Source organism: Poecile atricapillus, chromosome 9, assembly GCF_030490865.1.
Source record: "Poecile atricapillus isolate bPoeAtr1 chromosome 9, bPoeAtr1.hap1, whole genome shotgun sequence".
NCBI lineage: Eukaryota > Metazoa > Chordata > Aves > Passeriformes > Paridae > Poecile > Poecile atricapillus.
The window spans coordinates 14,956,780-14,982,273 of NC_081257.1; the positions used below are offsets into that span (position 1 = coordinate 14,956,780).

At 46.1% G+C, this 25,494-nt stretch overlaps 1 protein-coding gene across 1 annotated transcript in view; it reads left to right on the top strand.

Moving 5' to 3' along the window:
* Positions 1-1,770: 1,770 nt before the first annotated feature.
* Positions 1,771-25,494, top strand: part of PLXNB1 (plexin B1) — a 76,833-nt gene continuing 53,109 nt past the window's right edge. Inside the window, exons 1-2 of the mRNA XM_058845111.1 lie at positions 1,771-1,849; positions 23,392-23,661. The gene's annotated coding sequence lies outside the window, so the exon portion shown is untranslated. The remainder of the gene's footprint in view (positions 1,850-23,391; positions 23,662-25,494) is intronic.

The window sequence follows — 25,494 nt, forward strand, 5'->3', positions numbered from 1 at the left end:
GGGACTGTTCAGCATCTCTAAACTTTCAGACTTATTTTTTCCTTCGTAAAATTTGGGGGCTGGCAGTATGAGAGACTGTTGTATTTTAACAAAGACAGTGGATGTTTAATGACACTTCTGGACATGGGATTTGTACCAACTATGTCCCTCTGAAATGTCAGAAATGCACGTGGGAGGAAAGCCTAATTCAGACTTTCAGAACAGCAATAAGCCTTCAATGGAGATCTGTAGCTTCATCTGTAGCCAGAAAGAAGAAGTGATGGGCACCCCAGCATAAGGCAAATTCTGTACTTTGTGCAACCCAGGCCGGTGCACTCTTCCTCAATTTGCTTTTACCTACAGTTCCTGAATCACTTCTTCACATCCTCAGAGATGTTTGCTTTGCTCCACACAGAATTTGTCTGGGTGCTTAAGGCATAACTCCATCTTTTGTCTGGGATTGCCAAACATCTGGCAGTCAGCTCAGCAGGCAAATGACCAGTACTTACAGTCAGTCACTGCATGCATAGCAAGTCAGTTGTTAGACTAACTGTATATTCGCTGATCAACAACACAGCAGAGCACAGCACATCTGGGAAACACAGAAGTTACAGTGTGAGTGAGAAAAATGGGAGCATTAATTCTGTCCCTCTGTAGAGCTGTTACTGACAGAACTTACCCCTAATTCAGAGAGAGGATTTTATGCAGTCAGTTCTCAGTGGCAAGAAATGCCTTTGTCTCTTACACAGAGCACCAGCCTCTGCTCTGCCCATAACTGGAGCTTCCAGCTTCACAGGAATAAAAATCACAAAACCAGCAGTCAGTTTATATTACACATATCACTTCAGGCGCTTCTGCTTTATGGTGCTTTTGTCTCCACCGGCTTTCAGCTGGAATGGTATGTCCTTCGCTGTTTTGCAACTAGAGATAACTATGCTTTTGTCACATTCTTCAATCTCGCTAATGTGCTGGTTCCCACATACGCTGCAAATTGGAGCCGGGCTGTGCCTAAGCCTCCCGATGCTGTGTGTGTACAGGGGGACAAACAGGTTCGCTGTCAGTTTTGCTGTCAGGTTTTGCTGTCAGGTTTTGCTGTCAGGTTTACGGTCAGGTTTTGCTGTCAGGTTTTGCTGTCAGGTTTACGGTCAGGTTTTGCTGTCAGGTTTACGGTCAGGTTTTGCTGTCAGGTTTTGCTGTCAGGTTTACGGTCAGGTTTTGCTGTCAGGTTTCGCTCCCTGTGCCCCGTGCCCGCTGCAGTTTCCTGCTCACTCGCACTTCTCGGCTGAGCAAAGCCGAGCACAAAGGCTTGTCGAGCCTAACTGCAAAGTTACATCGCTACAAACTCAGAGACGAGAAATGCTGCTATTTCTTCCAAAACACACAGCTTTAAGCCCAGCTCTCATCAGCGGCGCCGCGGACCCCTCTGGCACAGCGCGGTGCAGTCGGACCGGCCGGCAGCCGCCGCTCGTTTTGGCGGCAATGTCCGGAGCAGTCGCGTTTCGCGGCCTCGCTGGGGCAAGGCAGAGGCCCGCCGTGCCGGGCGGCACAAGCCCCGTGTCCGCTGCCGGCCCTCGGGCTGGGGATGCCGGGCACGGCCCGGGGCGCGGAGGGGCGGCTGGCCACGCCCCCTCCCGCACCAGCCAATGGGTTCTCGCCGCCGGCCGCGTGCCGGGGGGGACCCGCCGGATCCTGCGGGGCGGGGCCGGTTTGGGGGCGGGGCCCCGCGGAGCGGACGGCTGCTATTGGAGGAGCGCGGCCGGGGGCGGGGCGGCCGGCGGGGAGCGGGGCGGGGCGGGCGCTCCGCGGCTCGGTGCGGGCAGCGCTCGGCGGCGGCGGCGGGAGCGGAGCGGGGCGGCCGCCGCGGCGGCAGGTGAGGGGCGGCGGGCACCGGGGCCGCGGGGAGGAGGGTGCGGGCTGCCGCTGCCGCCGCGCCCTGCCCGGGGCGAGGAAGCGCTGCCGGGGGTCAGCGGCCGGCGGCAGGTGCCGCCCGGGGGCCGCGCTTTGTCTCCGCGTGGGGGGATGGGCGCGGCCCCTCCGGAGCGGCGGCGCCTCCCGGGCGGGGCGAGGGGGCTCCGGTGGGCTGGGAAAGCCCCCGCTTCGAGCCGCCCCCGCGGCTGGCTCTGCGGGGAGGAGGGCGGGGGTCCCCGCGGCTCCGCGCCCCGGAGGAGCGGCAGGAGCGGGCGGCGGGGCTGGCGAGCTCCTCCGCCGGCGGTAGCACCAGCGGGATGCGGGGAGTGGTAGGACCGGGCGAGTCCCCGCGACCTGGGCAGGGCTCGGTGGGAGGTGGCACCGGGCTGAGGGTCGGGCAGCCCGTGCGGCCGCGCTGGAGGAGCCGGCCGGCCCTCGCCCCGCTCCTCGGAGCGCACTGACCGGGTCATTCCTCTTGGTCCGGAGATCCCGCTCTCCACCTTGAACGCATTCCTTTTGAAAGAGTTTGCAGCAAGTGTTTGGGGCCCTCTGAGCAGGTGTGTTTTGTGTTCCAGGAGTTGCAATTTGAGAGCTTTCTTTTCTTAAATCAGAACTTTCTGTGACTGCTGCTTTATCTCAAGGTAACAGCCTGGAACAGGAGCAGTCCTGGGAGAGCGTGGACTGCTGCTGTAGTTACAAAGAGGAGGGGGCTACAACCCTCAGTGTTGTAAAACAGCAGGGTCAGTATTTTACTTAAACAAGTGCTCTATTCTGTGTAAGGCTGAATGAGATCTGCTGATTTGTGACCTCACTTTTTGAACAGGGATCACAGAAGTGTTCTGCCTTGTGAATGAAATGCAGAAATCGATGAGTTATGTTAATGATGTGTCTGTGTGACGTCAGGGAGCTAAGCCAGTGATGGAAGCATTCACCCTGATTCAGGGCGAAGCCGAGGCACCGAGCTGTTTTGCTACGTGTATTTGCATTGTAATAGGGAAATTGGTATTTCCCCTTGGTACAAATGGGGCATGGAATTTCACAGGTTTTAATAGGGTCGCTTTGAGAGGCCAGCAATGCCTAGTAGAATCACAGGAGAAGAAAGCAAACAAGTTATGGATGGAGAAGAATCTGGCAGGGAAGGTGACTCGTAGGTAGTTTGGTGCTGAGCAGACTATTTCTATGCACATCCACACCTGTGTACAGCTGAACTGGAATGTGCAAGCCAGGGACTTGCACTGAACTGAGATTTGGCCAGAAAGCATTTACTATAGCATGATCATACATGGAATTTTCTCTTTAAATTTCTTCCAACATGTGAAAAGAGTTAGGTTAGTAATACGATTAACAATATTTAATGAGATTAAAATCACCAGCATAACTCTTGAGAAAGGTGGGTGCAGACTGTCAGCAGTTGACACTTTTAATCTCTACTTTCTCCCATGCGAGTGCTGTAAAGAGTTGAGGCCCCAAGATTCTGCTTGCTTTTCAGAACAGAAGAATTCTGCCCTCGCCTGCTGACAGCTCAGGTATTGCCTTACCTTTCATGTCCACCAAGAGCATCATATTCCCAGCGGGGCCACGGGATGTTCCCATATAAGGGCAGAGGGAATAGCTGACAGAGGGCTGTAATGAGTGTGCAGAGCTGTTCCCTGCAGTGCCAGGCTTTGTGTGAAGCTGGGTTGTTGCTGGAGTGTTCCTGCTGCTGGCACGCCTGGGCTTTCCTGGCAGTGCCAGCAGAGCCTGCAAGGACTAAACGGTTCTGAAAAGTATCTGTTGCTGCCGAAGGTGGCCCCGTGAGCCTGGAGAGAGGCTGCCTGCCAAATTAAGCAGTGCCAGTTGTATGTTGGGTGTGCTCTGAAGGAAAAGGCACCCACCCAGGTTGCCTGTGTGGGGTGTGTGCTATCCAGCACTGTCCAACAGAAGACAAAAGTAATTGCACTTTTCTGTCTTCCACTGTTGCTGTCTGCTTTCTGGAGTGTTCCTTTAGCCAGCAATGATGGGTACAGGGAAGCATGGTATCTTTTTCAGCGTAAGTTTCAGTGTCAGCTGGAGAGGGAGAACAACAGATGAGAAATTCAGAAGATGAAGCTGCAGCTCCACAGAAACGCTTGAGATTTTTTTTCTAGTAAAAGCTTTACTGCTGAATTGGGTAGATTGACATTATTTCTCTTCTGCCATCTTCTCCATCTCAGTTCTTGCTTGTCAAAGCAAACTCACAAGGACTTCAGTTTCTTCTCCTCACTGACAGCCTCTCCATCTGTTCTGGTTTTGTTTGTAGCTGTTGTTTTTTTTTCTCCTGAAACTTCAAATTGTTTGTTGCAGCCAAGTTCTGAGCTGAACCCTCCCAATCTTGCATAAGGGCATCTTGGAGGAAGATGATAGGACTTTGATTCATCCCAGCTTGCAGGCTATGCAGGGTGGTAGCAGTCAGAGGAGGCATGAGCCTGCCTGCTTCCTTGTAAGAATTAGCCCTCTAGATACAAGCTAGTTTCAGGAAGCAGGGGTTGGACTGGTGCCCTTTTTGCTCACCTGGATCTTCAGTGAAACGTCTTTGTACCCTGCATGCTGGGATCTGGTGCCATTCTACTGACTCTCCTTTGCATTCCCTATAATCTGTTAAAGCCCTGGATTTGATTTGCATTTATTTGTGGTTCTTGTGAGTATCTGATTGCAGGATTACTGTATCTGAAAGGATTCATCTTCTGCTGTTCATGAAAACCACAGGAGGGCTGCTTTTGCCTTTATGGGAATGTGCCAGCTGGTCTTTCATTGTGCTGGTAACATTTTCCCTGTCCTATTATTGAGGTCTCTTTGATGACCTGATGGTTGTGATAATGTCTTTAGAGAAGATTCATATTGATCATTTGAGCTTTGTCTGGTTTCATCTCAGTGCTGGAAGACAATTGCTATAAACTCTTGCATGTGTTTTTCAGAAACAAGCGATTGAGGCAGTAGGAGCACAGTCTCGTGATGTGATACCGCTGTTCCAGAAGGCAGAGTAGATGCTTAATTTAATCGGGAAACAGTAAACTCATGTGTTGCATAGTCATTACTCCAGCACAGTGGTGAAAGCCAAAGGAACTTTCCTGGTGGCACACTGAGTCTAGGAGACACTCAAAAAACACCATGGAGGGGGTTTTGCTACCTGCATATTTCTCTGGAACCATGAAGAATCAGCCTGCGTGCTGTGGTTTGCCGCAGTGATAACTGAGATGCTCCCCTGCTTAATAAACTGGCTGGGGTTGTAGTTGCTGGAGCTCAGACTTGCTAAGCTGCAAAGGTGCAAAAACATGAAGGATGATGTTCCAACCTGTACCAACACGCAGCCCTGACTAATGGGAGAACCACAGTGCTTTGGTGTGAGCTCTTTAAGGCTCTGCCTCTTCTCCCCAACTGCTTAAGTAATAAATGAAGAGGACTTGTTTTCACTGCTAATCATTTTTTTTCAGCCAAGTAGTAACTAAGACATCTGAGCTATTCTGAGGTTCCAGGAAACAACTTAGGTCTTCATTAACTAGAAGTAAGTGCTGCCTCCCAATACTTGTGAGGGAAAGAAAAAAGAAGAAACAAATGGTTTCAGTAGGTCAGTTTTTTTGCTGTTGGTTTGTTTAGTTTTGGATTTTTTGCCCTTTTTTTTGTTTGTTTATTTTTTGTTGTTTGTTTGGGGGGCTTTTTCTGTTGTTTTGGGTTTTTTTTTTTGTTTACTTTTGTTATTGAATAAATTTTAAAATAGTTTCTAATATCAAGTCCTGCCTGCCAATTGAAGAAAGAAAAAGAGGGGAAAAGCAAGTAGATAAGAACTTTGTGGTAGCATGATCTGATTTTAGATGTTGATCAAAATGTGAAATGAATCTTCAAATGAAACAGATTCTAAGGAAATTTCCAGATGCCAGACTTTAATTGAATGTGAACTTCAGTGATTTGTTTGCAGTATAAAAACTGCAGGTACTGTTAGGATCACTTCTTCTGTGCCTGGTAAATGTGTGAGATATTGCTTTGCTTTTGGCTCTGAAGCTTAATTGTGGAACAGTCTGGAACTATTGAGTTTCCCCAGCCTCTGCTCTGTACCAGGGCTGCTGCTCTCAAAATTCTTGCGACTTCATAGCTACTCTCTTTTAGAAAATGATCATTCATTTCCCTTCTTGAAGTATCTGAACGTTGTAATCTTATCTTGCTACTTGTATCTGTTCCTGGTCCATCTGGTGTGGGAAGTCTCTGGTCCCTGTGTCACAGGCTGTAAGGGGATTGATCTTTGCTTCTGGCAGTGGTTTAGCTAGGCTGGTTCTGTACAGGGGACTGGAGCTGAGGAATTGTGTCACCACTTGCTCCAGATACCCACACAGAATCTGTGGTGAGCCACTGGGATACACAGCTGTAAGGTACTGACTAAATGGTTTGCTGTTGCTTTGTATCTGCAGGTGCAGACAATTTCAAGTCATCACCATTCTCCCTCTCTTTGCACTTTTCCTTAATTCTGAAATTAAAGCCAGTGCTTCTGTGTTTCAGTGAAAAAAAACATGTGTGTCAGCTTATCTTGGCATAATGTGGTATTGAGTAGCAATGATGGGGTTCATCCTGCTGCTGAAGTTATTCCAAGGAGAATGCAGTCCTTCTTGTGTCCTACCCTTCCCTGCAGCTCTGCCGTGGCAGGAGGGTGGTTGTGCCTGGAACTGTGCAGGTGGAGGAAGCTGATTGTGTTCAAACATTTATGCTGATGAAACTTGTTTTCCGACTAAATTGCATGTCATTCTATAAATAGAATGAGTATGTCTGACATCTTACCCTGCTATAACAATTCTCAAAATTACTACATAGAAGTAGTGTTTTCAGCTGAGGGTTGCTGCCCATGTATATAATTTCAAAATGATTTTTGTTTCAATCTCTGCCCTTTTAGCTTTCCTGTACTGCACCATTTCACAATTTGGGTAAGTGGCTTCCCTGCTCTATGTGTGGAGTTACATTAAGAACTGGAGTGCCACCTGTCTCCCCCCCTCTGATCCTGACTCCAGAAGATTGTGTGCTCTTGAAATCCCTCTGTGCCTAAAAGGGCCCATGCCCTCATCCTCCCATGTGAGACATTGAAGAATTTTTTGGGTTCTCTAGTTTCCATAAAGAAATGCCAACCTCTGTGAACCACTGGCCAAGAAAATGCTCAAGAAAATGCTCCTGGCATTGCCTGCTGAGTGTTCTGCTCAGCTGGAAGTCTTTCAGACAACAAAAATTTAAAGCAGAGGAACCATAGCTTCAGAGATGGTCCTGCCAGACTGCGCTTTGTCAGAAAAAATGTCCTCACTGAAGCTGCTGTATGGTTTTGGACAGCTTGGAGTATGTTAATGGCCCTGAAGCAATTCTCTCTTTAGCACTTTCAGCCTTGATCCCAAGATTTTTTTGCATTGAACCTTCTTAAAATGCTGGAGAGAGCGATTGAATTAGTGAATTATGAAATTATCATATGTGTGATGAGCATTTTGATTATCTGTTTGCTGTCTTCCACACACCAGAGTCATAAGCTCTTCTCACCTGTCTTCTACTGTCTCCTACTTCTAGTGTAGCCAGAAGTCGTACTTGCTAGAGATCTCTAGTGCAGAAGCAGTTCCTGGACTTTTGAATCGCACTGACATCAATATTTTGATCTTTATTTGGTTCCTGCTTGACTTCTTGCATACAGATTGCAGTCCACTACTGAATTATTCTACCCAAGAGGATGGTAAAGCTGATGTGCAACTGAATTAATTGCATGAGATCTGTGTACCACTGTAGGAAATGGAGAAGTACTAACCAGGGGCTTGGTTTGTTTACCAGATCTTTTCAGCATTTTGATAGAAATTGATGAAATGAGGCTGCAGAGAGGTTGAAGTACCCAGGGAGACTATAGCATTTGTGAATTTATATTCTGATCCTTAGCTGAAATATATTTTGAATTGCATTTCATGTCAGCCTGAAACTTGAGAGATATTTAAGACAAAGAGTGTAAGGATTGTCCTGCAGGCAGTGCAGCTTTCTCAAGGCTATGATGGAGAGGTGTGGTTCCCTTGTGCGACTGCCTTTTGAGGCACTGCTGAGGCTGTAATGGGTAACACTGACATGTACTGTTTATTTCCTCCTTTGATCTAAATTTTTTCCTCTCTTTTGGGGATTTGTAACCAGAAACTGTTCTCCAGATGTGTGACAGCCAACAGAGGTGCACGTGCAATTTCAGAATGGCCCTGAGTGATTGCTACCAGCTTGTCCTCTTGGCAGCGTACGCAAAATTTGAATTGGCAGGAAGGCAGAGCAGCCCCTGCGGCACTGCCATCCCTGAGTGACTCGATGTGCTGAGCTCCTTGGCCTCAGTAACAGGCAGCTGGAGTCCCAGAGCTGGAGTGTCTGGTTGTGCTTTGTGCCCAGCACTGCTGAGATGATGCAGAGCTGAAGAAAAATGAGTAGTGTGGTAGAGCAGCTGCCATATAAATGCTCTTCTCGCTCTCTGTACTGCCCAGAGGGCAGGTACCTGCAAGATTACCTCCCACAGCAGCACAGATGGGCAGTAGGGACTGTGTTGCTGGCAGTGTGGCCATATGAGCAGCTGCACAGGACCAGATGAAAGAGCCATTTAGCCTGTTTTGCTTTCTCTGGGCTTGGGACAGTAAGTCTCTGTCCTCACAGTGCCCAAGTCACCATGGCCCCTTCCTTCTCCACGCTGAGCTGGTCTGCAGGGGAGGTGAAAGCCTGTGTCAGTAGCCTCGGTAACAAGCTCAGCAGAGTGCCACAAATATAAAGGCTTCTGACAATTATGCTTTCTTGCCAATTATATTTTATAGTTATTCCTGTATGTTGTAGTGGCAGTACTGTTCTGGATACTTAAACTTCGTAAATGCATTTTCTGGGCATAGAACACAGGCAGCCCCCTGCCATCAATGGTCTTGCAAGTAATTGTTCTGTTTCATTGTGGGTCTGATGCTTGTCTGTACAGGGTGGTGGCATCATGAAGCTTTCCTTAATGACCCATACTGATAATGCCCACCATTCATAATGCTTAACTAGGCTTCACCACTGTGGAGAGCTGTCTCTGTTGAACTCTGTGAATAAAGGTTGTGAAGAGTAGAAAGAGTAGGCAAGCTGATGGACATATCACAGACCAGTTTTATTTTGGATACAGCCATACAAATACATCTACAGCATCCTACCATCACAGACTCGCTGTAGCAGAGCTTTTGCCATGGATCTGTGGATGCCAAACTCATTAGCTACAGACAAAATCTGAACAGTGTTTACCCTCCAGTGGATGACAGGGATGGGTGTCCTGCTGGGAGGAACTTGTATGCTGGTGCTGCTCACACAGTCCTAAGAACATTTCTGTTTAAGTACTTTTGCATTTCAATATTCTCTTGCTGATCAAAGGTTTGTGTCTGTGCCTGGTGCAGGTGTCCACAGCAAGCATCCACATGCAAGTCCCAGGATGCTGCTGCACTGAGCAAAGCTGTTACAGAATGACCTGCACTCACAATTCCATGGTTTCATCCTTTTCCTGAGTGTTTGAAAGCCATTGAGCTGTGCATCTGTTTCCCTTCTTCCCACTGCTGCCAGCACAGTGTGATCCTAACGGGTGCTACAGTGACAATTACAGTCACTGTGTTTTCTGCAGCCTGCCAGAGCCTGTTTGATCATCAAAACACTAATAATACCTGGCTGTTCAGTTCTAGGATTGTAGTCTGCATCCCCAAGTGCATTATGTAGGAAGTACCAGAAGGCATAAGGAACTAATGAAGGAACTTGGCCCAAAACACAATGTGTTTATTTTAAGCAGGTGAAAATTAGATGTATGCAGTGATTCACAAGGGAAATGGTCTCAACCAGTATAAACACATGGACCATCCTTGTTATTCCAGTAATGAAAAATACATCTCAAAAACCTCTTTTCTGTATAAAGACTAAATCTTTCTGGTTGTAAAACTCCTTTCTCTGCAGTGATCTGTCCTCTGTGTTGCTGCTTCACAGACTGAAATAGACCTATTAGCTGACAAAATAGTACTGATGTCTTTACCACTTGGTGACCTATAGGAAGACTTGTGTTTGTCTTCAGGTTGCTTCTCTGTATGCTCTGAGAAGTCTTGTGCCTTTGGCCTGTTTTGGACAGAAAGGTGAAAAGCTCAAGTGGAGGGAGGAGAATTGATCTTTTGAGAGCTGCAAGAAAAAATAAAGTATTGCAGGACTTTCCTTGTAAGGGAGCAAAACGCTCCCTTTTAAATGAAGATTCTGTTTACATGTGTTAATTCCCTTTGGTTTTTTGTGGGATGGAAAGGTCACTTTGTGTCTATCTAAGCTATGAAAAAATCAATGGTTTAATCAATTTGTAAAGTAGATTTAGTCAAAATGACTACTGTGGTGTGGCTTGGGCTTTGATGTGTGAAGGTGTCCCAAAAAGCTGCTAGAAAAGTCAATGCTGGGCATTGCTGGAAATAAACTTACAGAAATTGTAGGGGAATTTTCTGTCCTATTCCATATGTCCACAGGGTGGTTTTTTTCCCTTGCCCAGTCCCAGCATGGCTTCCTCCTGGTGTTCCTACTGAAAGAATGGATCGCTGCGAGCAGATCAACAAAAGCAGTCATGCAGTTCACTTGAGCGGTCATCCATAAATATGAGCAGACTTTCTGCTGTTACAACTGATGGGTAGCCTTCCCTGAAACCAGTTTTCTATAGGCTGCTTGTTCAGCTACTTGGAGCTGTCTTGGTGATCTTGTCCCTGACAGACAGCCAGGTACTGGTGATCCTGGGCAACTGGGCTGGGGGGTTCACAATGGGAAGTAAATTTCTTGTTTTGAAAATGCTAGGGTAAGGACTTGTAAAAGGCACATGTTTCATTCTACTATTGCCTTGGAATTACTTTCTTCCAAGTGGTATAACAGGCAGAGACCTTCGAGCTGTCACACTGACCTGCTCCCAAACCTGGCCTGTGCTCCTGCCTGTGCTCAGAGCATAAGCTCTCTGCCTTGTGCTCTTTGCAAACTTAGATGTGTGTTTATTGTATAACACACAGTGAGAAATAACACAAAGTGAGAAAGTGCCACACAATGGAAACCTGATTAGAGGTGGAAGTTCAATGGGCCTCCTGCTGGAATAAAAGTAGAGGAAGGTACCAGTCCTTGTGATATGGAGTGCCTGGTTAACATCTACAAGGAATGCTTTTCATGCAGTCATCTTGAATAAGTCAGGTCTTTGTGGAGGTTTGAGATGGGTCATTTGAGATAATTTTGGTGTATACTTCAGAGGATATACACCTCTGAAGGGATGGGTTGTGTTAATGGTAAGAAAGTGCTGCTGGAAAGAAACACGGCAGCAGGTGACTGTTCATGTAATGTGTTTCTTGGATGCTTGGCTTGGAGTCATAGAATGGTATGAATAATTGATCTGTGCCAACACCAACACCATACCTCATAATTATTTAATTAAAAGAAAAGGCTGATGCTTCTGAAATCATAGGTTACTGGGTAGATTTCAGAAAACTGTATTCCTAGCAGGTGACTTCAGCAAGTGTCAGTAGTGTACTCTGCTGTTCAGTAGTTCATCAGTATTCTGAAAATAAGTCTAAAGCCACTGCTAATGTTGATTCAGCAGAGAAGCAGGCCATGCTGAGGACAAATTCAAAACCATGGCTGGAAATGACAGGAATGTTGGGATTTTCTTGCTTGAATATCCTCAATAGTATGTAATTCTTTGGCAGAATGGGGGTGGTAGTGAAGTTTTCCTTAGAGGTTTTGGAGAAATGATTAAATGGTGATTAAGAAAGATACGGGCTCCTTACACTCAGTATAGTCAGATAATTGATTGTTAGTGAACTGATATGATCTTTGCAGCCTGGTTTCTGTAGCTCCTCTGTTCTTCTGTAGCTGTAAAATGGGCCCAGTGAAATTATATCCATCTGATGCAGGCAAGTTTGGACTTCTGTGTGCCAGAGGTGTTGATTTTTCACTGATTGTGCCTCACCAAAGCAGTGACCCTGAAGAAGAGGGAAGAGGTGGGGGGAGAACAAACAAATTGACATTTAAAAAAAAAAAAACAAACCAAAAAAACAACCAAATGAAAAAAAAAGTTATAAGCTGTTCAGACTCAAGAAAAGATGCCTTGTACTGAGACACTGACAGGACCAATCTGTTGATTGCCAAAAAAGCTATTGAGAGGTGACTTGGTTAAAACATGTGCATAATTGACTCTGAGGAGCCACTCTTTAATCCAGCAGAGAAGGAATTAATGGCTCAAGGCAGAAGACAAACAAATAAGAAATTAGTCTGACCTCACTGCCAGAAGGAATGATGGAGCCATTGTAGCAAACAACTAGCAGAGTAGTGAACTTACATTTTGACCTCCAAAGGCCTTTAGTCTGGATGCCATAAACCACTACATTTCACAGAACCACTTAATGGGCTTTATGGAGGTGTGAGTGGATAAAATGGAACAGTGCCTGTGTGTTAGGCAGGAAATCAGAGCAGCCGTACCTTAAATTATGTGACTCTAACTAGTCCTGGTGCAATTGATTTCTGTTTTTCTGTGCTTTAGAAATAACCCCAAGACCAATTCAGTTGTGTTCTTCATCCCTGTTTGTTCTTTTCCTTCCAAACTTTATGTCCAGATGTTTTATGCACCCTAAGTGGTACATCCTGGATGTAAAGAATATTGTCCTTGACAGGAATGTCAGCTTGAGGTTTGTACTTCAAATATCTCCTGAAAATGTAATCTTCCTTATATTTTTTAATATTTCTTAGAACTATCAATGTAATGATTAAATAGTGTATCTCACTTGTCTTGCGGTGTTTATTTTATTGATTAAACTTTCTAGGACAGTTGAGTTTTATTAAGCCTATAGTATGTAAACCCATGTACTCTAAGGAATTATGTTAAATTCCAGTGGCATTTAAGTAATTCAGTTTCATAATCTCTTGCATTCAATGTGAAAATCCTATACAAGAAGTAAATCTGATGAGTGTTGTAATTTAACCTCTGATTGTTTCAGAATAACTTGTGATTGTTTACAGGCTGAAAACTAAAGAGTTTCACAAGGCTGGGAAATCATTGAGCTCATTTAGTCTGATGCTGTGTAAAGCAAGGCAGCGGCCTTTCTTGAATTTAAAATAAACATTCAAGTTAAGTCTGAATGTTAACAAAGAGAAGAGTTGCAAGTGATGGAGAGCTTGCCCTACTAAATACATTTCAACATACCTTTGAGAAAAGAAGCTTGAAAAACAGACCTTGGTCTGCTCAGGCCAGAAATATGCAATTAGCAAATTATTAACCTTGTTGTGAATGGTTTAAGTAACGTGGTACTTGTTCTGTTTCACTTCTGATTGACTATATAATAGCCACCATCAGCAGTCTCTGCTGTGTGCTGGATTGCAAAATCTGCTAATTAACACATTAGTTTCATATTGCTGCTGCCAATGTTTGCATTGAAGAACGTCGCTTTTTTTGGCCATATGGATGGGTGGGAATATCAAGATCGTGTTATGGCTCTGTGCTCATTCATGTGTGAAGCTTTGTGCTCTGTTTTTCCCAAGACATCTAATCAGGCTTGGGGCTGAGCAGTGCCTTTTTGGAGAATCTTTAGCTGAAAGGTCAAAATAAGCACAAGGCCCAGAGACAAGTCTTGCTGTCACTCTTGCCAGCCGCTCCCCCCGCCCTCCTTTGTGTGTCTCTCTCCACGTATGCATATGTAGGAGTCCTTCACCCAGCACATTCATCTGTTATTTCTTTCCTCAGACTCAGGGCTTTTAAGTGCCACTCACGGTCTTCCCAAACAGAACACAACTCTGCCAGCTGGATCTCCCTCAGGCTGGGAGGATTGATTTGTGGTGTGGGAGCTCCTGACACTCACCTGCTGATGGGGCTGCTGGCTTCGCACCATTGCTGTGCACTGTCAGCTGCCTGGCATCTGGTGTCTCAATTAACCACGTGTAGGTAGACCAGGGTTTACCCTAAAAGCAGTGTTTGCTTGTGGATTGGTATCTGGTGGTTCTTCAAAGGAGTGGGAAGCAGAATGTGCCTTACAGTGGTCTCAAAGTGAGGGCTCCAAATGATGCCATGGAAGGTGAAGACTTGGATTTGCAGTCCAGATCGGGTCTGACATAAGTAAATTTGTTCACACTTACCCTCTGCTACCTCCCATCCACGCAATGAAAGCGTTACCAGGAAACTCCCTGTGGGAGAGCATAAACATCAGGAGGGGGAGATGGTAAAAACTGGGTATTTATTCCAGCTCTCAGGGTGCATCTGAGGAAGATGCCTTTGTTTTATTGAATGAGAGATATTTTATGGTATTGATGTTGTTCCTGTTGTAAGAGCATCTGAGGCAGTCAGTTCTTTTGCTTTTTACTGTCACTCTTTCAGCCCTGCTTGGTTTCTCCTTTCCCTTACTCGCCAAGTGCAACTGAAAAAGAGGCACTGAAGCAGCCCATCTAGTTTTTTGTATGCAATCTAGCAAATATTAGTGCTGGAAACTGGGCTCTTGCTGCTGTTTGTCTGGTAACATTACCCTCTGTTGTTTCCTTGTGCTACTTTTAAAAATGCTTGGTTTCTGTTTGAGAGATGGCTGGCCCATAAATGTATTCCAGCCCACCTAATAATTCTTCTCTCAAATCTTTCATCAGGTTTCTTCTGTTATATAGTTTAAAAAGAAAAAAAAACCCGAATGCCTTCCTTTGCCCCTGGAAACAGCAGTCGTCTTGTTCTGCTGAGCTGAGTGCTGTTCATACTAATCACTGCTGTTGGCTTCGTTTATTTTAGAGTTAAGTTATAAGCTGTTTAAGACTAGGCTATTTTTGTTCTGTATTTTTGCAGGATCTTTTACATGGGTCTTCTAAACACTAAAATAAATGCTCTTAAAGGCAAAAGTACCATCTGTATCAGGACAAGATGGCTATTGCTCTAAAAATGAAGTTTTGTGGGTTTATTCTGATAAACCATTTTGTCAAGCACATGCCTGCACAGAGGAAAGCCTGTGTCAGGGCTCAGCTTATGAGCATCTTCTGTCTTTATGTTGGATCGCCTTTTGTCAGCCAGATGCCCTATGATCCCACCTTCTCCCTCCATCCCTCTTTTGACAGTAGCTGTGGTGCTCAGCAGGGGCTCTCTGGCTGTGTTTGCTTTAGCTGGAGAGGTGTTTGCCTTCACTGCAGAATTCCAGTTTCCAGCTGCCGGGAAACCTGGAGCTCTTTTGTTGATTTATTAGGGCACAGTGCACCTCAGGAATGCTTTTGCTAAGGAGCTGGGAGTGATGGGGGGGATCCTGCCTGTTGCAGTGTGAAGCCTTCTTGTTTCTCTTTACAGAAACACCAAGCAGGAATTCCCCAAAGCAAGGCAAGGAAAACAGCTCACTCGGCTGACTGCTTTGGAGAGTGTTAAAGTGAGACACAGTCAGGTTTCCCTGGCACAGAAGTAAGGAGGTGAATGATAGCTGCAATTTTAAGTGAGTTTTTGTGGGAGATGATACTGTGAATTGCCCTACCAGAGGGTTTGTATGCATTTGGTTGGTGTTAAGAGCTGGCATTCCTGAGCCAGTGACTAGGGCTTTCTCCTGGGACTTGGCTTTGGGCCATCTAAATCTTTCACACTTGGAAGAAGCAAGTTTCAACCTCGTTGGATTTGCAAACTTCTAAACGTTTTACAATACGGATACACCAATGGATTTGGCTTTTTAATTATCTTTGGAGACAACAAAAGTCTATGGACTGCAAGTTTAAGAGTGTGTCTTCCTGTAGTGAGTTCATTAGAACACCTTCACCTCTCTAAAGTGTTGCAGCCACCTGATGTGCACCCCTTTTCTTTGCTTTTATTGCATGCACACACAAACACACATTTCTGGACATTTTCTTTCATTTGGGATTTTGGAGGCTGTTGCCCCAGGAACTGAGGAAAATGTTTAGTGTTTGTACAGGGTAGGGTGGTCAGCTGGTCACTTTGTGTTGATCAAGTATTTGGTAGTTGCAGAGTAGGTTGTGTTTAAGGGGCATTGGTGCTGAGAAGGAATTTCCTTTCCTGGCTGAGGTAGAAAGGCTGTCCACGTACAGCTTTATTCCTTTGCTTTAGCATTCCTTGAGGTTGTTTCCCTATTTTACAAATGCATCTTTTGAGAACTGCCAGGAAAATGTCTCTCTCAAATGGAAATGGAAATTTCTGAGCTCACAGGCATGAAAACCTTTGGGTCTGTGCTCACTGAGTGAAAAGAGGATTACCAACCAGCCATTCTCCAGTGTGCAAAGCAGTGGAGCAAAGTCTGCAGAGACCCTCTGAAAGTTATTGGCTTTCCCAAGGAAGGATGCTTGTGAATAGAATTGAATAAGGTTGCTTGCGTCCCTCTTGGCTTCCCTGCTGCAAGTACAGAAAGCAGTGGAACTTGGAACTCAGTAGATGCCTGAATAAAATGGGAAATGTTGGGTTGTTGTTTTTTTTTTTTTTTTTTAAGTAGTTGCCTTGTGAACAGGTCTAGAGCCAGTGTTCCTGCATTACTGTAAGAGAATGAATGGGTTTGTGACTACATTTAGGCCTGAAAAAAGCAGGGAGGCAATGCTGATTTTTCCAGAACTGCTTGAAGGGTTCAGAAATGAGGATGGTGTGCTGGAGCAAATGCAGATGGCTTATTTTCACTGGGGACTGCCAAACCTGCCAAAGTGTAAACTGCATCTTAACAGGAAGATGTGAGACAAGGCCTGCACATCTCTCCCTCCTAATTACTACAGCTCAGCTGCTGCTGTCTCTTATGCTTACACATCTGAAAGGTGACAATGACAATGTCTTGAGTGGCAAAGCAATAGCAGGAAGAGTCTCTTTTTTTTTTTTTTTTCCCCCCTGTAGATTCTGGAACAAAGAAGTTATTCAACCAATAGTCAAAAATATCCCTATGAAAAATCTTTCTCACAGAAACTACATCTGTTATTCCAGAAGATAATCAGAATTTCTGTGGATCCTGATGGCTTGTCTCCTGAGTTACCTGACTCTACAGGTAAAGCAGCAATTAACTTTCTCCTCTTTCCTGCACCGACAGCCTCAGAAATGTCCACCACAGCAGTGGGATTTCCATTTTTGCTGTCCCTGCAGTTCTGCACTGGGTTGCCTCTGTACACATTATCTCTTTCAAGAAGTTGGAAAGCTCTTCTCACCTGTTCTGCCAAAAATCTCCTGTAACATTTTCACAGCAGTTATTTTAGATGCCAAAACCCAGACTTTTAGATCCTCATCATTTGTGGCATGCAAAAGATGAGGTAGTTTTTATTACCTCCTCTTAGAGGAGCAGGTACTTCAGTGAGAAAGATGGTACTGTGATTGCATTGCAGTGGTACAGCAAGAGTGGAGGCAGTGGCAGCTCCCAGTTGGGCTGCACGTGATTGTTGGATTTGGTGTTTCTCTCTGAAAATCTGTTTTAGGTCATGGTCTCTCATGGCAGTCTTGCTGGTTAGCTATAAATGTGTTCAATCTTCCCTTGCCCATGACCCTACTCTGTTTCACAGTATCCCTGTACATGTGGTTTAAGAAATAGCTTTGTGGAAGTTTGTCTTCCTTCCCCACCTGTTCAGTTTAGCTCAGGAGAACATGCTGCCAGGGCAGGATGGACTATAATCAGACACTGTGTGGGCTGATGGGGCTCCTCTTCTCTGGGGAGAAACACACAGCAGAAAAAAAGACAAAGCAGTGCTAAAAACCACAGATTTTTTTAGGTGAGAGGAGAATGTCCTTCTTTATGGCCAGTTCACAAACAGGGAATAAAAGTTGAAGCAAGGAGATGCCTGTCCATTTGTATTAGCCTGGGAAATGGTGGATTTCTCTCTTGAGGCCTTTGCCTCAGGCATCTTGCCAAAAGGCATCTAGTCTCTATTCACTTCAAACACATACAGTTCCTAAGCCTGAAATGTGAAGAAATCTTATGAACTGTGATCAGCTGAAGGCCACAAAGCATGACCTGGTGCTTCATAAAAATCAATGAATTGCTGTGACTTCTGGATGCTTTGGAAGTATGAGCAGCACCTGCTGTGCAATGTGAACCTAAAGAGCATGAAAGGGTAATCAGCTCAAACATGGATCTAACCTGTTTATGGTAGGAAAGGAATCCTGGAATCTGTTCTGAAAATTAGAATTTGCATAAGTGAAGTGTTTTGGCAAATACATGCAATTACTTACTTCATGGACCCTGTGTATGTGCTTGCTTTCTTCAGAGCACAAAGAATTCAAGACAAATTTTACTTTGGAGCTAAAAGGCATGTTTTTAGCAAAGGCAGTGCAAGCAGTGTTGGGACAGACTCCAGGTCTTTGGTGTTCCTGAAGAAACACAAACAACTGCAGAGGAGGGTATAGCTCAGATCCTTTTGCCAGCATGCTTAGCAGGCAGTCCTGTACCAGATCTGGTTCAGGCTTCGACAAGTGACCTCTGTCACTGAACGGGAACATAAAGAGCTTCAGTGAGCTTTGGCTGAACTAGGCTTTTGCCTGTCTGCTCTGGAGAGAGAGTAACCTCAGTGTTCCCTTCCCTCCCTCCCTCAGTGTGTCTGTGAAAATACTAACTTGATTTAGCTGCCAAAAAAAGACATTTGAAAAGTATACATTGCTCTCCTGTGTCCCAGCTTCTGTAAAATACAGGTTATGGTTGGTTCCTGTATATGGTGCTCAGTAATTTTACAGAAGAGAAAACGGCACCACTGCAACTATCCACACAACACTTAATACAGTGAGGTCTTAGTCTGTACTAGGACTCCAGAGTGCTATTCTGGGCATTATGAACCCGATTATATTACACATAGAGCTCAGATGGCTCAGAGCCACGCTCAAGATATTAACTGTTTCTATTAAGCTTTGCATTTAGAGATCCTTCTGTCAGAGGAGGGGGGCAATGCTGGACAAGCTGGCATTCCCACAGCAGAGAGGTGTGTGAGTATGGTAAGGGATTGTTTTGTATTTGATTTGCACAAGGGGTAACCCAAGTCCCGGATCTTGCTAACATATGGATGCTAAGTATAATAATATTTTCAATGTACCAGTTTTGTAGCTGCAGGTGTCGTGGAAGAGACACTTACTGATGTAGATGTACAGGAGAAACCTTACAAAGTGCTATAAATGTATCATAAGGGGAAATCCATATGTAGTGTGTCATCTGGCAGAGAACCTGATAAAGTGGCACTGACTGTGATTACTTGTGATTGTTGACAGCCTGTGCCCCTGAGTGTTTTAAGACTTGGTTTAGTTTGTAATGAAGGTGGCTTTAGGAATAGCAAAGGTCCTTCCGTTTCTCTTAACAAGAAAGGTTTCTTTTCATGATTTTGTTTTGTGCTGTTCCAGATTTTGTAAAAACAAACACCCTGAAACTCCAAACAACAACATTAATAAAAGAAACCCTTTGTGGATCATCTCTGTGATCCAAACAAAGTTGATGAGTTTCTCACTGTTTAAATACACATTGTCTGCCAGGTGGGAACTGTGCAGCTCTTCCTTCCCTCATCACCTTGCAAGTGCAGGAAGAGATAAGAGGAATTTATTTAATCCTGCCCTCACACTGGCTGAATTTGAAGCAGACTACCAGATAGGTATGCTGAATTTGGAGTCTAAATGGCTGCCTTGGGTAGGAATGGGGGGCAGAGAGTATGGCTGTTAGGGTTATGAGGCATTGGGATAGTGCTAGTAGGAGAAGAGGGGTGCTGAACACAGCAGCACACGCTGTTAGAAAAGCAACCTCTCGTCTTGCCCTTGAAGTAATGAGAATTTGGCTTTGTGGGGTTTGGGATTAAACTCTCTCCCCAGTAAAACTGCAATTTCAGCTCCTTTCTTTGTACTGGGAGAGATGCAGTTTTTGAGCAGGAACTGGCTACTGTGCAGTGAAATTATTCTTTGCAGGAGACAGAAACAAGTGGATGGAGGTATCCATGTGGCATGGGGATCCATGTGCCACTGTTCAGTTCATGCTTAGGCTGATGGAGGAAAGCATCCAGGAAGCAAACACCTGACATCTTGACCTTGCAAAAGCTTGGACATCTTTACCTTTTAAAAGCATTGCTCTCCAAATGTGGGTCTATATTGCAAGAAATACACATGATGACCTTGGTCTTCCTGTGCCTTCTTGGCTACATTTTTTGTGTTGGATGCCAGTGACCCTGAGATCGGGACATTTCCCTCTGCTATTTTGTGTTAAAAATTAAGAACAAACTGTAATGTGTGGTAGCAGTTTGTATGATGGAACCCATCAAAATAAACCTGAGGGGATGGTGGTGGTGGTTGAAAAAGCTTGGCTGAAACCTGGTAATTGGGCTGGATATAGCGAGAAGGAAAAGGGCCGCCAGGAAAGGATTGAATGGAAATCAGTCCCCAAAATAAATATCGCATGAGTGGGGCATGAAGAGATAAAGAGTCTCCTTCAAATCAGATTCTGTGCCTGAGCCTTCCTCCAGAATTTCCTGCAATTTAGACAAATGACCAACTTCAGATTTTTAAGTGGTGTTTGTGCTGAACACTTGCAGGCGTGCTTTGCCATCCAGCTGCTGAGCAGAAATCCTTGTTCTTCAGTCTTGCTGGGAGCTGCTCTGCGCTTTTTTGTGGCGGCAGCTTTTGCAATAGGAGCCCCCCCCCGCCCCAGGATGGCTTTTTCTGTGAAAGAAGCCAGCGCAGCCAGGCAGACATTATCCCCTTGCCGGAAGGAGGGACCCGGGCTCCCTGGGGAGGAGGGATGGGGAGCGAGTGATTCATTGCAGCTGGCTGCAGTTTGGCCTCTTCTCTCTCTTTGCCCTGGGTGCCAGGGAGTGACAGCTTGTGGGCAGCAGGCCAAGCTGTGAAAAGAGGAGTGTGTGAGGCCTTTAGCTTTCTCATGCTTTATCAAGCTGCAAAGAATAGCTCGATATTCAGCCAGCGTTGGTGCAGGTCAGGAGAATGGAAATGGGAACTTAACTCCTGACATGCTGGCTGATGGCTGACCGCACGCAGCATGTGGGGCAAAAGGGAGGAAAAGTGCCTTGGTGACACGGTAAAGATAACTTTTTGTTAAGTGGGCAGCCTCTGGGACCTGCTGGGAGAGTGGAAACATGAAAAGAGGGCTTTCCTCTTGTGGCTTGCTGTCTGCGTGCTGGTGGAGCATGGAAACACTGGAGTGACGAGTGTCCTGAGAAAGCGAGAGAGGGACTGTGGTGGACGAGTGGCAGATCTGTGCCTTCCCTGCCGGCACAACAGCGGGGCCGTGGTGCAGGTGTCCGTCAGTGCAGAGAGCAGGACGGGCCCTTCCCGGGATGTCCCCTGTGCCGAGGGATGTCCCCTGTGCCGAGGGATGTCCCCTGTGCCGAGGGATGTCCCCTGTGCCGAGGGCTGCCCGCCGGCGCGCAGGGAGTTAAGCGCCTCATCGCCCGGGGTGAGCCTACTTCGGGGTGTTGAGCTCCATTCCCACGGCTTTTCCTTTCTGAGGGCTGGGGGAGGGATCGCCTGGAACAAGTAAAATGCCTGAGGCTGGAAAGCAGCACCGCGGCCCCTCTGGCCTTGTGTTGGTCTGGGAGGGATCTGCGCTTCACGGCAGGCTGGGCAGGGGCTGCCAGCCAAGGCCGGGGTCTGTCGCTGCTGGGCAAGAGCCTGGGTTATTTCTCTCCCTTCGGCAAAGAGAGATGGCTTTACAGGCAGTAGAGTGCCTGCCTAGGGACTGAAATAACAGAATTCTCAGCTGGAAGGACGTAAAGTAAAAATGAAGCCCGAGCAGTCCTGTGGGCAGATCATAGCACAGGTTAACACACAGGTTTTGTGGCTGAGGGAGAGCAGCACCACTGAGTTCCCTGCAGCACATCTGCATTTCTCAAAGGCATAAGCGAGCAGAGTCCTTCCTTCCCGATGCTGAGTCTCCCTTCTCCTCCTGCATCACTTTGAGCTGCTGAGTTGTTTGAAGCTCTGAGGAGCAGGAAAAGGACAGGTGAAAGTCTGAGAGGCTGGGTAAGGGAGTTAGCAGGTGCTCAGAGTGCAGCCTGCAGCTGCCTGTTAGCCTAAATCCCACTCTTCTTCCATCAACAGTGCAGGAGTCTGGGAGAGCAAGAGAGCTCTGCCACATCCCCGTTTGATGTGGAGCTGAATGTATCTGTGTGAGGTACTTATCCTGGCCAGCACCTATCTCCCACCAGAGGGAGAAAGGAGTTTGCGTACTTGTTCAGCCCCTAGGAACACTAAGTGCCCTCTAAGGTTTGCAGTCCCTATTCTCAACAGCTTTTGAATTCAAGGCAAGGTGAACTGATGTGAGCAAATGGGACCCAGTAGCAGCATAAAGGAGAGATGAGCTGTGGCTTCAGAGCACAATTACACGGTTTGTTTCTGCTGGGCTGCGTTTGTGCTTTATAGACCAGGATATGCCAAAAGCCCGGCAAAGGTGTGGTTGGAGACTGAATTTTTGCTTGTGCATCGGGTGTCTGGCTTTGCATCTGCCCCAGATCTTCTTTGCAAAGAGTGAAGTACTGTGATCCTCCCACTTGCTGTGCTGGCTCCTGTGGGAGGCTCCCCTCTGGAGAGGAGAGGGGGTTCAGGAAGCAGTATTGCCTGTGTGGGCAGAGGCTTTGTGTAGCTTGGGTTAGCACCCAGATACAGACCTTAGTGATAAAACAGCAGGGTGCAAATATTCTCCAGATACCAGACTCGTGGTGGATTTTGTTGATTGTTAATGCCAAAATCCTAATGAAGACTGGTAGGCAGGAGCCCTTGTTGTCTTTTCTGCACCCAGGCACCTAATGTTTTCAGAGCTCTGCTGTCAAGTTTTCTGCAGCTCTTTGCTCTGTTCATTTATTTGCCCGGCACTGCGAAATGTGGCTAGAGTGGGAGCTGGGGTCCCAGGCTGATCTGAGCCCTGTGCAACGCAGACCTACTGTGGATTCACTAAGAGAAACTCTCCCTGGCTGCGAGGTAGCTTGGGACCCAGGTGCAGCGAAGGCACCAGCGAGAGCTGGCTCCCCTGCAGGGACAGGGGGTGTGTTCCCATTGTGCCTGTTCTGGTTTGCTCCTGTCTAGCCTCTTCTCATTATTCTCGCCTTGAGCTGTCTCAGGCCCAAAGGCAAAGTGCTGCAGAAAGCTCCGTGGGCTTTCCCTTGAGAGATGCTGGGTCCTTGGAGAGTGGCTGTTCAAGGGAAGCTCTGCAGTGGGCTGAATTGAGGCTGTTTCAGGCTGCACAGCTCTGAGCTAATCTCCCAGAGGCAGAGACATTACTCACCAATCAGGAATGTGTCTGTATTTTTCCTAATGAGAACAAAACATTTTATCCCTGTTCATTAGCAGAGAGTTAGCGTGTGCAGGTTGCTATGCCAACAGACTCCTCTCCTCCGCAGACACACTGGGGGTGTCCTCCATGCCATGGTTAGAAGGGTGAACAGGAAGGCTGGTTCTGGCAAGAAAAAGATCCCATTGTTTTCCCAGGGCTGCCTGGACTTTGTGCAGCTGGCCAGACCATGCCTTCTCGGGGGAATGGAACCACAGCGGGAGTCAAGTGCAACAGATTTAATTTATTGAAAAAATAATCTTTGCATTTCATGCTCTGTTGTTTTTTCCAGCTTGAGGCACAGTCTTCAATTAGAGAAATGAAGGTGTCTCAACGTTCCCAAGAGCCCAGATGGTAAGCAAAATGTGCTGGGAGTCAGCACTGGGATGCCCATGGACTGCTGCGGCCCGCTGGGCTCCTCCGTGTTCCTGATCCCCTCCGTGTGTGTGGCCACTGTCATGCTGGGCAGCCTCTGCATGCTGCTGCGTGACGAACCCACCTGACCAACTGTACCACCTGTGATCAGTTGGACATTCTCCAGACACGTGGTCTGCTGGAAAGAGTGAGTGGCTGTATGTGGGAGTGTTCACTTGTTCCCTTTGCAAAGGGAACATTCTCTTCATCCAGGGAAATCCTGTGAAGGATGAAGGACACCTCTTCAACAGAAGCTCTGTTCTGTAGAGTTCTGCTGTAAGCAGATGTATTTATTCCAGAGGTTGCCTATTTGCTTGTCATTTTTTTCTTTGTTACCCCAAATTTCTTGAGAGAGTGATTGGGAATTGTGGGTTACAGTGCTACCGAAGTCTGGCCACTGTACACCTTTTGCAGTGGTGCTGCACTTGAAATATAAAAACTAACTTTTAAACTTTGAATTTTCTGTAGAAAGGAATAAATTTAACCTACAGGCAGAAACAAACTAAAAAAAAAACCAAAACAAAACCATGAGTTTCTGATGGTGATCTATAAGTAGAAATGGGCCAGTGAGTATTGCCAAACCTGAAGACAGACTCCTGGAGCAGGAGTGATGCTCATCTCTGTCTGTCAATCACCATGGAATGTGATGAGCTGCTTGTGCTGGCTGAGCTTTGTGGTGTTGACAGCTATAGACCCTTGAAGAAACGTTTCCCTGAAAATTAATTCTTTCAGGCTGCTTCCTATTAAACAGGAAAGTTACAACTCTGCTGTCAGTTTGCCTGGAGAAGCACTCTGTAGGTGAATACATGGAATTTGAATATGAGAATTTGAATATCAAATGTAGGGTGGTACACCAGAGATCTCAGACTGAATGAGTTGCTGGAGATCTACAAATCTGCATGAACTTCTGCCTGGGAAGTGAAACCTTGGCACCTGGATACTAGGAGCTGATGTAGATGAGTCACTGACTTTTGCACTGGAGAGATGAGTATCATGTTAGAGCACTGGGAGTACAGGAGCCCTTCATCAGAAGGATGTCTGCTTGTTGGGTTTGCAGCTCTAACATCAGGAGAAAGAAAACCAGCAGAAATAAAAACAATGAACAAAATGAGACAGCAACCCCCAGCCCAGACCTCTCTGGGGTGCAGTCTCTGTGTTTCAGTTTGGTAGTAGACCTGGATGGAACTTTTAGATAATAAAGAGCAAGTTTTCAGAAAATCTTGTTCAATCTGGAGCACCCAAGAATAAATCCTGAATATATACAACAAATGTACAAAGATTGAAGAGTCTGGTTGTCTCAGCTTAGCATTGCTCTGGGTGGTTCCAGTAAAACCACTAAATCAAAGCTGAAATAGGGAATGAGTAAGTACCTGAGATTACTTAAATTCAGGCCAGTCTCTCCTGGATCCATACTTTCAGGGTACATAAAAAAATACAAAATCTTAAGGAGGCCAGAGGACTCTATGTATTCTTTGAGATACTGAGGTGATTCTGTCCAGATCCTATTGAAAAAGTTCTACAGCAGAAGTGCACTAGAGGATATGCTTTTTAGTACCTTTAAGTGTGAAAGATCATGTCTGAACAAACTGACTTCTGAAATGGGAGTTACGGTTATTATCTGAGTTGCACTTGACTTCATTCCTGTGCAGCCGGAGTAGCAACTTGGTGTTACCTAGGAGAGTGTTACTTGTTCCCTCTTCTTCCCTCCCTTTTAAGCCGTTCAGGGACTGATTTTCTGTCCTATTTTCTGTGCACCACCGGGTTTTAAGAGTAAAGATAAATACAGAACTGCAGTGCTGTGTGCAAGGCAAGAATTGTTCGAGAGAAACATTTACCTTTGCCTCTGAAAACACCTCAGGTGCTCATAGAACCTTGGGAGAAGGGTTGTTTGTTTTTATCAGGACCAGTTATGGGCCATTTGTGGGGTGAAGTGTTCCTTCTAACCCTTAGAGTGTGGTTCAAAACCCTAAATGATGGGGTA